The 12,626-nt window shown below is 42.5% G+C and overlaps 1 protein-coding gene and 1 long non-coding RNA gene across 2 annotated transcripts in view; one reads left to right on the top strand and one right to left on the bottom strand.

The window, feature by feature from the left end:
- Window positions 1-8,353, bottom strand: part of HTR1F (5-hydroxytryptamine receptor 1F) — a 104,595-nt gene extending 96,242 nt beyond the window's left edge. The window contains exon 1 of the mRNA XM_085075648.1: window positions 8,112-8,353. The gene's annotated coding sequence lies outside the window, so the exon portion shown is untranslated. The remainder of the gene's footprint in view (window positions 1-8,111) is intronic.
- Window positions 1-11,277, top strand: part of LOC146445534 (uncharacterized) — a 36,340-nt gene extending 25,063 nt beyond the window's left edge. Inside the window, exons 2-5 of the long non-coding RNA XR_014855308.1 lie at window positions 5,787-5,948; window positions 7,285-7,856; window positions 9,639-9,783; window positions 10,329-11,277. This is a non-coding gene — a long non-coding RNA (uncharacterized LOC146445534). The remainder of the gene's footprint in view (window positions 1-5,786; window positions 5,949-7,284; window positions 7,857-9,638; window positions 9,784-10,328) is intronic.
- Window positions 11,278-12,626: the final 1,349 nt, after the last annotated feature.

The raw sequence follows: 12,626 nt of genomic DNA, 5'->3' as shown, positions 1-12,626 counted from the left end.
CCTGTCTTTCTTTGGCAGCTGGATCCAAATATAGGCATTTTGTAGGTCAAACCTGTCTTTACAGAGAGTTCAAAGCACCACTGACTTTTGCGTCATAATCTAATGGATGCATCCTGGGCTGCTCATCTTGTTGTTTCATTTTGTCATCTGTCCAGTGGTTACTGCCTTGCCCTGGGCTGAGGAGAGCCCAGGAGAAATCTTAGGATGTCTCTAGGCCATTGTCAAAATCTGAAATTCAAAAGAAACTTCATCCTGAGCCAAGAATCTCTGAAACAAACAGAAAAGATGTTTCTTGCTGGGAGTTCCCTGCTCCCAGCTGAAGTGGGGTTGGTGCCCATGATATTCCTGGTAACTCCATCTAGAGTGTGAAAAAACCAGCTGTGCCCACACTGTGTGGCCTCTAACACAGAGCCACGTGGCTGAAACACATCATCACTGTTTTTTAGAGATTTTTATGGTTCAAAATAGCTAAATTGACATGAGGTCTGAACGAGCAGATTGGTAGTTTGATAGTCTAATAGCAAAGGGGGGATAAGTTGCACATCCTTGAGCATGGTACAAAGGTCTGTGAGCTCTGGAGGGCAGAAGATCTGCTGGAAGTGTGCTGGAAAATACTGTGCAGGACAGAAAGATTTCAGTGTGAATATGGTCTTGGCTATTGTGCTTATTTGAAATGGTCTCCTCAACAAATCACCTCTAAATCCACATCTGGCTTTTGTCTTGGAGGAAGCTGATTGGTTTTCTCCATAAAAGGGTCCAAACAAACTCAAAGTGATACAGTTTGGTTGATCAAGAGATAGGGACTAACAGCAAATCAGAGAGGTGACAGTGTAGACACAGATCCTCATTATTAATAGCAAGTGGTTGTTTATTCTACATATAAACATCCTAAAATATTAATTAAAAAAAAAGCCGAAACCCCATAATCACACAAGGCTTTTGGTCTAGATGAAAAGAAACACATTTTGCCTATTACAGAACAGCAGGGGCCCTTTTTACCACTGGCAACTGTCAGTCTTCAGGTAATTTCATAATAAGACCTGCAGTACAGTCTTTGAGAAGAGTGAGACTTGACTGGAAGAAAAAAATTAAAAGCCTTCAGCCAAAGGCAGAGTGAGAATGAGCTTGATTTATGACCCTAATGTAAAAATTCTTTGTGCAGAAGATATGGTAATGATGCCATTATGTTGGGCAAGCCCAATACAGAAGATTGTTTATGTAGATACAAGTGTAAGAGAGGACAGAATGGAAGTCATTTCCCTAGGAAAGAAATCAACATCTTTAAATGCTTCTTTTACAGACACCAAAATGCTATTAGACTTCTAAAGTTTGACTTTCCTCTTTTCTTGAGAGGATAATTATATTATTTGCTTGTTTTCTCTGGTACATTTGAATTTTTTTCTGTGTCACTAAATAATGTCTGTCATTTTTTGTTCCTGGCTGCTCCCTTGTGTGGTCACTGATTCATCCCCTCACTGTTCTGGGGCTGGCACTGGTCCCATTACGGGCACCTGGCTCTGCTTGCCTGTGTCCCCTCAGTGAGGGGTGCCTACTCTGGTGTCATCTCAGCTCCCAGCATGTCCCCCCTTGCAGAGCAGCCCTGTTCTCTCTGTTCCCCATGTGCCCAGGTTCAGGATGTGGATGGCCACATAGCAGTTTTTCAAAAAGGATCCACTGGTTACATCATCAGAACATGAATCATCTCTGTGATATTGCTGGGATGTCATCCCTGCCCAGTCAGTCATTTCCACTGTTAGATTTGCACTCTGGGCTGTTCCTGCCCAAGAGCATCCTTGATACTGGTTCTATTCAGCTGCATTTTTTAGGACAACCTTTAATTCTAACTCAGTTGTTCCATCCATTTGCATTCCTCCTCAACCTTTAACCACCTGCACTCTTACCAGCGGTACAGGTTATTCCCTCAGCTCAACTGTTAATGAATAATTAAACACTAATTTTTATTAAACTATTAATTAAAGCACTTCATTATACCCAGGAGAGCCTCCTGAACAATCACAAGTGGTGTAAGGTTTATAACTTAACAATAGTTGTTATAATGAGCTATTTTTGATTAAAGCTTTCCAGACAATGGTACATACTCCTAATATTTTCACCCAACACACATCTATTGCTTTGTGTCTGTGGCATTGTTGAAAGCTTTTGCTCTATTTACTCGGATTTATTATAACACAAATTAGAGGAAGATACTATGAACTGACTGGGCTGCATGTAAGTAATACTGATGTGGTCCAAATTAGCCTGCATCCTCTAGTGGCTGGGTTACCAATATATCACAGCCTGAAATCACTCTCAAGGATCATATTTTGATCACAGACCTCCCTGTTTCAGTTGTCTCTGCTGGTTTCAGAGCACCCCTTTCTCGTCAGTGACTCAGTGAGCCACAGTCATTGCAGTGAGGTGCCAAACTTGTACTCCGTGGGCTCCCTCACTGCCTACTGCACTGGTTCTCCAAGCCCAGCTGATCTTTCATAATCTAGCACAAAGCTAAGGATAAGAAAATGAATATTGATAGCTACTTCCCCCCCTTATTAAATTTAGAGATAATCTTACGCTTAATACAAATAAACTGGATGGATTTAATGCTATCAAATTAACAGTGCTAGGTAAAAAAACAGGAATGTGTTTTTTTTCTCCCAGAGGAAGGATCACTCTTACCCAGTGAAAGATCCAATTATGGCCCAAATGTATGCATCTAGAGACTAACACACGTGGTTAAAATACAAATAAATCATCTGCACTTAAAACTGGAAAACACTTGGTTTATGTATTACAACCACCCTACAGTAAGTGTCATACACATTGGCTTCTGGATTCAGGGAGAAACAACAGCCCAAAGGATTATTGCTGCCCACACAGAAGGTTTTCCAGGCAGGGCAGTGCCAGTGCTTCCACGTGAGTGCAATCAGTAGCAACCCAGCAAGTCAAAACCCAGGAAACTCAAACAGCAGAGGATGAGGAAGGATGGTCTGCCTGAAACCTAATTGCAGTGAGGCAGGTAAAACAGCAGGACTGGGAGAAAGAGGGAGAACAGAAGATGCAAGGTGATGCTGAAGTCACGTTTTGCTGCTGGCTGCAAGAGTGATTCACTGAACACCGTGTTCTCTGTCAGAGGGAGGAACAATAACCAGAGAATGTTTGGCATTCCCGTCCATGAGAAGACCCAAGCCAACTGTCCTGCTCTGCTCACTCAGCTGCTGCAGAACCAACTACAGACAGCTTCAGGAAGAAAGGAAAAGGATTCAAACTTGGCTAAAATGAACTTTTATTTCCACTGCTGTGAAAAAAGGGAAGGGGATTCTGACTCTTGTCTTTTTGCCTGTAATTGTTATTGCAGACACGACTGTGTTACAGCTATAGTAATTTAATACTCTCAAATTCTATTTTGAAGGTCAAAGTTTTCTAACACTGTCATATTTTTGATTGTGACTTATAGCAGCAGAGTTTGGAAGTTCTCCTTAAGTCAGGAGAAGCTGCCAAATGAAACCACACTTCAATAGGTACAAAGTACCCTTTGGAAGAATTCCATCAAATTATAATCACCTCTCATTGCTGCACAAGCTTTTCTGGGTGAGGTAGCCAGTTCAGCCCTTCTCACCTATGTCAAAAATCTACATAGTGGATCAGACATTTCTGTGACTTTTAGTTTTCATTTCTGCTTTCCTTTCCTCTTTCTCCAGCAGATCATACTCCCAATGCTCTTTCACAATTAATCAAAACTTTTTGCTTCTTCACATGGGTTTTATATTGGTCTCCAAGGAACTGTTCTGTGTATTTGTGTACATATGTAAGCACAGACACTTATTTATGCAAGTAGGTAGCTAAATCACCTTGGTCCCTCTTTGCACCTCACAGACAGCTCAATAGCAGGATTGTCACTCTGCAATCCAATATTCCCTGTGGCAGAGAATGACTTTTTAACAGTTTAGCACTTAGGACATAACTGCTGTGTTTGTCCATGAACCAGCTGACTTGCTGATTCTTTTTGGAAGTTTTCACCACCAAACCATTCTCTTTTCTACAATCAGCACAAATCCGGTTCAGTCAAAGCCTGAAAAAATAACTCTATCATTTAACATAGTGGAGTAATGGTTTCTTGCAAAATACAATGAGTTAGGCACAAGAATCTAGGAATAAGTAAGAAAAATATAACCTAGGCAGCCATTTGTTCACTTTGATAAGCCTTGCCATGAATTTGGGGGTGTTTGCCACTGAAAACTTTCAAAACTCATCTTGCATTTTGACAAAAAAGCCTCAATACTTAAACATAGTCAACAAGTCTACTTTTGCTCATATTCTGATACTTTCCAATCCTCCCATTTTTCAGAGGAGCCAGTGATGTGGGAGTCCTTAGGTTGAACTTTTTGTGGTGCTGAGCAGCTGATGCTTCATGGCAGAGCATGCCTGTTTAAAATTAGCCATCCTGCCTTTAGTTTTGGGTTTTGTACCTCTCCCCTACAGAAAATACAGAAAGTGCACACACAGGGGTGCACAGCTGCAGGAGTCAAACCAGTTTCATAGCTCTTTCATTTCCAAAGAAGTTTCCCAAATTACCATGTGACACAGTCCTACTGCAGGCAAGGCAAACTCAAAAGTGTTTGGTCAATTATTAGGATATCTGGGTCTGCCTATTTCACTGTACTCCCAAGTGCTTTTCCTCCTTCAGGAATTGCAGAACTGAGGACCTAAAGAAAATGTGGAGAAAATGACCTCCAATTCCATTCTCTTTTTCCATCATTAATTTGTAAGATGAACCATGAAGAAAACAACACTTGAAATTCAATATGTATAATATACATTCCCAGCATTTTCTGAAATGTGCCCTGGTCTTAATTAAAATGTGAATTGTATAGGCAGAAGGACTTGTTTCTCTGCCAGGAGCAACTCTCCAACCATGGACAGCAAATGCCCACGGAAAAAATACTTTGTTTTTTTCATGCACTGAAACTTCCCCAACTTTATTACATATGGAAACACAATGTAATAGCAGACAGCAACATTATGTCTGACATATATAATTAGTTTGCAAAAAAAAAAAATACAACCAGGGGACACATTTTTGATAGAACCACTTTTTCTTTTTTTCACACAATAGTTGCAGGATAATGGATCACATTGATCCTTTTTGCTAAATGGTATGACAAAGTAAATGAGCATTTGTATAAAAATGCCATAACAGTTGAAGCTTGAATTAGGGAGTCTGTAACCTTTGCTTGTGCTCATAAATTACCCTGCAGATGAGAATGTAACATTACAAAAAGAGAAAAAGGCATCCAAAGCCAAGAGATACAGCCCATCAAATACTGAAATGCTTTATATCTGTGTGTACCTAATGTTAATCACTTCAAGACAGATCCTATAGTACAAATTGCCTCCAGCAGTTTCTAAAGTTATATCACAGGTTAAATGGACACCCACAGATAGAGATTAGTCATTTAAAAGACAAAGGTATAAAAACTGATTTCAACTGCTAAAGCTGTCTTAAAGTCAGTTTTTCTTGCATTTTGAAGCTGTGCCTTCCCCCCCCCCCCAGTTTCTGGGTAAGGAAGGGGTTAATAGCAGGGCAAACCATTGAATCTGGCAGCATAAAAGGCTTTTTTTTCCAGTAAATACCTTAGAGAAAATTGTGATAAAAAGGTGTTACTCTTTCAGATCAAATACATTCAGTTGTCACTTCTAACAGCTCTGCATCAGTAAGTCATTAAAAATATCTGAATTTTAATCACTTATTAATCTTGAACACTAAAATAGTGGTATGTCTTCCTCAGATATGGAATTAGCACAAAATACCATGAGCACCTGAGAGATGCCCTGTAAGCTCAGCTCAAGAGGAATCTTGGTACTGAGAAGTAGATTCTACATGAAGTGGGTGCCTCCTGCCTGAGTGTGTTCTGTCAGCCCTTTCATTTGCTGCCTGGATGGAAAAACAGGTAACTTGGAGCTTGCAGAGAAGGAAGGAAGGAAGAGGAAGTATGCCAGGAAACTTGCTTTTTTGCAGGTTTCACTGAGGGCAGGGAGAGCTCTAGAGTCCAAAACTTCTGGGAATATTAATAATTACAATGAAACTCCAAAACAACAAAGGCTTGATTAATCTCTTCTCAAAAAAGCAGACTTTTAGCTAAGTCAGAAATCCTGATTTAGATATTGTATTAACTTTTCACAATGGCTTGGAGCTGATTACTTTTTCCCATCCTTTGACATTCCAAGTGCTTTGGTCTCCACAATGAAAAAGAAGAAATTTCCAGATATCACAAGCTTGGAGGAAATCTGGACTTTGCAGAAGTCCCACCAAAGACAGAAGGTGTGAATGGTAATTGTGAAGAGGCAGGGGTACCAAGAGCAGTCTACTTACAGTACCTGAAAACAACCTGAGGCAAAAGTCACTGCTATACCTTTTGCAGTGTTCAGAAAGTAATACTCCTTGGTGTTACTAATGCTTTGAGCAGTGCTGCTGACCAGTCCTATGTGCAGGAGAAACAATGACTCCTAATTCCTTATTCGTGTTTCATGCAACACTGCAGGAAGTGAAGGGTGCAGCATCAGCACACAGCAGTTTGTATGATTGTGAACAAAAATAGGTTTTTTTAGTCCATAAGGAAAGTACTTGTCTCTTGGGTCAAGAGATCTTAGAATTTAGCAGACCAAATTAATAAGCAACTGCATATTTTATCCCATTTTTGACAGCAACAAGATAAACAGTGGATGAAAAAAGTTTTTTAAAAATAAATTTAAATACAGATGTAATCACAGCAAGCAGCAGTTCAGAGCAGCAGCGTGTGCCAGGTGCACATGGGGTCCCTGCCTCTCTTCTTTGACTAGAGACCCATTTCCTAAAAGGTCCCTAAAATATATGCCCAACAGCAAATATTGTAAATCTCTCCTCCTTTTCCCTGCCTTGTTTGTAGTCCTCTGTGTCTCAAAAACTCAGCTCACAGGTCCTGCACTTCAGCAATATCAGATGTGTGCCTGTGTAGGTGAATATGCTCATGCATGTATGGGTAGGTAAATCAATGCATGATTGACTTTTCAGAAAGCAAAGAAACAAAATCAATGAAGAGCAACAGAGTCTACCCTGAGCTAAGTTTTTCCCAAGTCAGACTTCGAAGTTTAGCTTGTATTTGACAACAAAGTTCAGATCAGTAATTTTTACCAACTCTGCAACTGATACTCTCCTTTTCTCATATTTTATGAGAATAAGACAGTCTTTTCTCTGTGTATCTACTGATTTTTTTTTTTTAACTAACCGCTCAATTTTATTTTCCTCAGGTAAAGATCTGCTGGATTAATACTCCAAGAAGAACAGCTAATAGAAGAAAGCGTAAGTATCTGTGGAATTATATCTAACAGAGCAAAGACATAATCTTCTAAAGGTGGTTTTCATAATGTGCAGCAAACCTGGGGTTGCCCAGTCTCATAAAGCATCCAACCAATACAGGGACTGTATAAAATGAATAACCTCTCAAACAAAAGCCCTCTGGATTATGAAGCTGTACAATTGTGACCTGTACAAACCAGAGTATGCTTCAATCCCTGAAAAGGAAACTAGATAATTACAGGGCTAAGAAACACCACTTGATTCGGTTTGGATGATCTCTTGGCAGAATCCACAAGTTGAATTGGGATGAAAACAGAAGACAGTTCACTCGTTAATATCATAAACTAAAGAGATTCAAAGCCTGGTTGGAATCTCAGCTGTGAATGCCAGCGTACAAAATCAATCAGCCTACAGGACTGCGTGTGTGTAGCATACACACATCTGCTGTATTAGGTAGCATCTTAAAATTAAAATAAAAGGAAAAGCAAACTCAGGAGCATGCTGCCACAGGAAATCTCATCAGGTTGGTAAAGCAAGTAGACATATTCACAAGGCTGGTATGAACTAGGAACATTCTCATTCCTCAGTCCAACTTTAGGAAAAAGCAGAAACAGAGTCCTCCTCTGTTCCAAACCCCAATATTTCAAGTTCTCCGGTAGCACAAGATCAGATAATTAACAAAAAACCAAATGATGACGAAACGAAGCCAGATAAATCATAAATATCTACATATATAAGTATACAGCAAGCAAGATAATGAAAAGTTAGCTGGATTTACCGTTTTAATTATCCAAGTGGGTGGTTTGTTTGGGTTTGGTTTTTTTGGGGGGGAAACGTCGGGAGCTGTTTTCACGAGGATTCTTCCATACGCATCCGCACCGCGGCAGGCGCCAGTCCCGGAGCGCGGAGAGCCAAGCCTTTTCCTCCGCAGCCGGCGCTGCCCCCGCCAAAAATGAAACGCGAGAAGGCGGGGAGGGGCGGGGAGGCGGCGGCCGGCCGGGCAAACTCCGGCGCCGCCCCGAGCGCTCCGTGCCGGCGCTGCGGGAGAGGAAGCTCCGCGCCCTGCGCGCTCCCCGCAACTTGCGCGTCGCGGAGCCGCCGGGCGGGGCGGGCCGGGGGTGGGCCGGGGGGATGCCCGGCGGGATGCTCGGCGTGCTCCGCCCGTCGCTCCCGGGATGCTCCCACCTGCAGCCGCGGGGCTGAGCGCGGACGCTGCGCTTGTCCAGCCAGATGTGGGCTGGGAGGAGCCGAGCGAGTCCCCCGGGGCTGGGGGGGGGCGGCCCTGGTGTATCCTAAACTGGTGGTGTATCCTAATCCTGCTGCCTGGTGCGGGGATGAAGGGAAGGTCTGTTCCAAGCAGCCGGCTTGTGTGGGATTTGGGATGTTGGCAAGTGCGTGCTCGAGGGGGAGGCTGTTCACCTCCTCCGAAATGTTGCGGCCGGGCTGCGAGGAAAGGGTGCCAGGGTGCGTGTCAGGTGGTGCAGAGGTGGACAAGCTGTGCTCGGTTCTTCCGCAGAGAAAAGCGGGGCAGTCAGAGTCGGATATTTGTACCAGCAGGATCTGAAGTGAGTGATCCCTTGCCGAGGAGCTTAGACATGCCTGGGAGTTGTGACCTGCTGTCCCTGGGCTGAGCCCCACCAGCTCTTCAGCACCCACCAACACTCGCACACCTACTCAGTGCCTCTCTCTCCCTGCTCTCAGCACTAAGCCCTGGGACTCACTCAGCACCTCTCAGGGGGTGTTTCCAGCCCATCATCTGGCTGAGAAGGCTGAGGACCACACAGACAACCTGTTTGCACGCAGTCCTTTGAGCTCATCTTTGCATGCTGTTGGCAGTTCCCTTCCATGGTGCACATGTTACCTTGGTACCAAGTAATCCAGGGTGCTACTCAGTGCCCTTTCCTTTAGCTCATTATGTTTGCTGTTTGCTTGGACCTCTATTTGTATGAGATTTTGTTTTTGAAGCAAACCCAAAACGTGTTTCAGTGAAATCAGCCCCTACGTTCCATTGCAACTATTTATTCCATGACTGCTTAAAAGAGTTGAAAGTACTAGAAGGTAATGTATAATGTTGTTTATTAAGAAAAGCAAAGGAAAACGTTTACAGACAGAAGTTTTGACAGCTACCTGCATCACTGTAGCCCCACTATAGCCCCACTGTAGCTTCATCAGTCTAATTACATGCAGTTTCCCTGGGTCATTTGGTACCTGCCAGGTGCTGAAGTGGATGCTTAGGACTTGTCTTCTGGAGGCTTTTGGAGTTCCAGTTTTATATGAGCTGAACACTGGGTTTTTTCTTTTGCAGGTTTTGGCACTAGTGGAAACAATTTCCTCCCTCAGCTACATGTATCACCAGCTATTGTTTGAATTAATGAATTATACCAAAAGTGGCCTTAGAAATGGCAGAAATAATGGCAAAACAGTCCTGCTCTGTTCATTGCTCCTGACCAGTAAGAGTCAACTGTTTATGGTTAATCTGTTTGCACTGTAGTCTGCATCTGGTGTTAGACTGAGGCCATTACACTCAGTCCAGCAGGAACATAAAAGTGCCTCTCTTGAACTGACAATTTAGCATATTAGTTTTCTGCTGTGTCTGTAAACCTTTAAAAATATTTTCTCCTAGGGAAAACTGCTTGAGTGACATTGATGGTGGCAGAAACTCTCTAGTAATTCCCAAAACAGTGTGCAAGGGCATTGGACGTCACAGTGAGAGAGAGTAGTCTCTCCATCTCCTTCAAATATCTCCTTAGGACCTCTTGCTTCCTGTGGTGTTTGCTAAGAGTTTGCTTGTTGTTATTTTGTGTGCTGCTTTGGTTTCAAACTGTGGCTCATCCTCAGATTGTGCCCTGCTCAGTGTAGTGACATCTTGTTCAGCTGCTGTGCCTCACAGAAATAGATTTGATGGTAGCAAGGGGCTTTTCTGTTTTGATTATATCGGGTAGCAATTTAAAGCTTATTTTTCTGAGCCAATTTTTTGTTGTTTTCTTTTGCACAGGAATGGTCATGCTGGGGCAGGCAGGAATTCTTTCTGAGTCCATTGTTTTCTCTCTGAGGAGAGCTGGCAGTGGGCTCTTAGGAAAAGAGTACACATGAAGAGGCAGACACAGAGAGATCCTCGTCCTGGAACACCCTCTCATCTGAAGCTTAGGCAATGCAGGTTTGAAACACTACCTGTGTCTTTGCACCTAACCACCATGAGAGGTATTTTTTTATAAGACGGTCTATAGGTATTTTTTGAGCACATTTATAATTTTGGTATCCACTCTTGTCACTCCAGCAAGCCATTCTACAGCACACGTAGCCATTGGGCTTATGGGAAAGTATTTCTTGATTGTTTTAAACTTCTGTTTCAAAAAAGCGTGTGTCAAAGTGGTGGGAAAGTTTAACTTAGCTTAAGTGATATTTGCATTAGTTTAGATAAGACTATTTAGTTCCCCACATTAAATAAAAAAACAAAACCAAAACCAGAAATAGATCAATGAACTGGAAACAGCTGCCTGCAGACTTTATTTGAGAAAGAATGCCCACACTTCTGATGTACTTAGATCTCAAGATTTTTGAGACAGTTTTTTTGCCCTGAGTTTGCACAAAACCTGCTGGATTAAAGTCTTGATGCTGGACTCAGGCTCCAAGACACTGACACTAAAATGGTAATAGTGGATTGTTTGAGTGACAAATAAAAATAAAATTTTAAAATTATGTGGTGCCTGATCTCTGGAGGCAGACCACTGTTGAGTTTCGTGGCGTACATTGAAGTCCCTTTCTGAGAGATCTGTTGCAGAGAGAAACATTTTCTTAGCTGGACAATAAAATAGTTTGGTTTGTTGAATTCAAGATTACATTTCCTATCTGCTGTTTCCTTACTGAGTTAATGACCAATGATGAGGCTAATCCCAGCTTCTTCCTTGAGCTGACAGTTAGTCATCAGCATCTCAGAAACTTGTTTAGAGACAATTCTCCAGGTATGTCTGTGGCCAGGAGAATCCCAAGAGGGTGTTCTCCCTGTTGCACTATAAACTCTCCAGAAACTAAGTCAGAAAATCTGGTTCTGAAGACATCAACAAGGCTATGGAAGGTTGGTATGAGTCACAGTCACCCTGCACTTCAAAAGACAGGTTTTGCCAGCTTTCATTTATCACCTTGGGGGGCATCAGGAGAAGCAGCACTGTCCTGCAGCACGTTCAGAGCCTTGGGAAGAGATGTGACTCTTGGAGTTACTTGTTTCCTCCATGTGCCATCTAGCAGCCTTTCTGTATCCCAGTCCTCCCTCCCCAGGCTTGGTGAGGTAGATGACAGTGAACTGGTGTGTAAAGCTGGTGTTGGAGAGGAACAGGGCAGGGAACTCTTGGTTTAGCAAATTGTTTGAAATTCCAGTATCTAGCCACAAAGTCCAGGTTTTTTTCCTCTTTCTGCAAACTCTGCCTCACATGAGTATGGAGTGAAAGAAAGACTGAAACTTGTTTGTAAGCCACTATCATTTGTAAACTCTTCTCCCTTCTTGGCAGTACAGACTTTGTACATCTGAAACTTTTGGAGGTTTCAATCACATTTAAATCCCTCTTGTGCTATAAATCAGGTCAATAATTTGTATTTCTTGCATGGCATTCCTTTGCAGGCTCTTTTTTCTTTCTGGGCTGTTTCTTTGCAGGAATGTTAAGAAGCTTTAGTTGTTTCCTGCTTCTTCATCCTTTCCCATTCACTGATGTAAATCAGGTTGCCGAGGTTTGCTGGCAGACACCTTTCCTCTCTGCCTGGATTGTAACTGCAGGTCTGGAGGTTAATCAGATTGGGATGCTGAGGTTTTTCCCCTCATGTACTTCTTCCTTTCCAGTCATGGGTTTGCTTTTGTTCTGGAAGAGCTGTTGAGGACAGCTGAGATGAGCTCAGGCATAGTTCAGATCAGAGCATCAGCTGAGGGCTGATTCTCCTGGGCACTGCAGATGAGACAGCCTGGGATGAGGTGGATTTAAAGTTAGCTGTGTATAGACACTGTCAGAGGCTCCTTTAAAGTATTTTAGCTGGGATGATTTCAGCAGAATATTTAGTAACAGGGAGTGTTGTGTGTTTCTGCCTATAATACAGGGGGATCACAAGAGTATTGTACCAGGTGAGAACAGGACAGGTTGTTCATTACCAAGATAATGCTAAGAAGACAAGAGTGTTTCGTTATGCAGCAGAAAGCAACATGAAAAGAATAAAGAATAGACATGAAATGGTGAAGGCCATTTGTAGCATTTCTCACACCTGCATTTTGTCATTCTCAGCCTAAGTTGCTACATTCCTATCCTTCATG

This window comes from Lichenostomus cassidix, chromosome 1, assembly GCF_008360975.1.
Source record: "Lichenostomus cassidix isolate B80296 chromosome 1, HeHo_3.0, whole genome shotgun sequence".
Lineage (NCBI taxonomy): Eukaryota > Metazoa > Chordata > Aves > Passeriformes > Meliphagidae > Lichenostomus > Lichenostomus cassidix.
Note: the sequence above shows the minus strand (reverse complement) of the source record. Positions and strands in the feature narration are given on the sequence as shown.